Source organism: Sapajus apella, unplaced genomic scaffold (genome assembly GCF_009761245.1).
Source record: "Sapajus apella isolate SASKATOON/1434 unplaced genomic scaffold, GSC_monkey_1.0 scaffold4784, whole genome shotgun sequence".
Lineage (NCBI taxonomy): Eukaryota > Metazoa > Chordata > Mammalia > Primates > Cebidae > Sapajus > Sapajus apella.
Genome location: NW_022441710.1, coordinates 1,820 through 3,141, shown reverse-complemented (window position 1 = coordinate 3,141; position 1,322 = coordinate 1,820). Strand labels below are relative to the sequence as shown.

Genomic DNA, 1,322 nt, shown 5'->3' with positions numbered 1-1,322 from the left:
AGCCCTCCTCCCTACCCCGTGGTGGAATGCAGATCCCCAGGCCCCAGACAAAGGACATGATGGGCCTGTGTGGATCATGTAGGCATTCCTGGATCAGTCAGTCATGGCTGGGAAGCTTGAGAGGCAAGAGTCAACGCATACAAACATGGCCCCTGGGGCCACACATGGTGGGGAGCAGCAGCTCTGAGAAGGAGGGGGTGGGGCATGGGCTGGGTAAGGCTACTGAAGGATTTTTTGTTTGTTTTTAACCAGAGTGTTCCTGAGTTTATCTGGGGCACACCCCGCTGAGGGCCATGTACCTAGAAGAAGCTGTTAGGCCTTTTGGTGAAGCGCGGCTCGTGCTGATGGCGCAGGACCTGGTGGGGCAGTGGGAACTTGATCATGGAGTTGTGGAACTGCTTACCGCAGACCGGCAGCACTTGCTGGCCTCGATCTCCTCCACCTTCATGACCTGGATGGAGTGGGCACCCATGTCTCGGTAGGACTGGGTGACAGCACCCTGGGTGGTCAGGTCCGGTATTCCCAGTACATGTTGTGGGTTCTTTGGCAGGAGTCACAGCGCCGCCAGATGCTGAAGTACTTCACCCGCAGGGGGAACTTCTCAAACACCTGCCCACAGCAGACAGTCTCCCCTGAAAACATCTCCATCTTTTTTTTTTTTTTTCCAAAGATGGGGTTTCACCATAATGGCCAGGCTGGTCTTGAACTCCTGACCTCAGGTGATCCACCCACCTTGGCATCCCAAAGTGCTAGGATTACAGGTGTGAGTCACCGCACCCGGGCCATCTTCATCTTCTTTAACTGACATACGAAGTGCCAGAAGCGGGACTTGGCGGCGACATGATTAGTCACAAAGATTCCCACGCAGTAGAGGGGCGGTGTGTGGCCTTTGGGGTGTACTCCGATAGTGTGCCCGAGGCCTTCATGAGTCCTTTCCGCACGCTCGCCGCCACACGGTGCCATTCGCAAAAGGAGGAGGTTTGTAATATTGAACTAAGTCATGAATGAGGCCTGCTGCCTGCCCAGAACACACTGGCACAGCAGGTGTCCTTGCATTCCCAGCATTGAGAAAGCCCTCTAGGCTGGGTAATCAGCCGCCGTGTGGACTGCCCTTTATCTGAGCACATATGCTGTCAGTGAAAATGCCTTTATTACATAGTTGACAATTTTGTCTACTTCATTGGTGCAAGATCTTTTAGGCTGACTGAGGGCCCCATGGATGCCATGTTAACCCCTGTGACCTGTGCAGTCAGAGCTCAGAAGGGCCTCATTCTTGGTTTAATGATATGCTGTCATCATCTTGAAATTCTGTTTTTTGAAAT

The 1,322-nt window shown here is 53.2% G+C and overlaps 1 pseudogene; it reads right to left on the bottom strand.

Annotated features, from left to right (window-relative positions):
* Positions 1 to 241: 241 nt before the first annotated feature.
* Positions 242 to 926, bottom strand: LOC116547796 (annotated as a pseudogene).
* Positions 927 to 1,322: the final 396 nt, after the last annotated feature.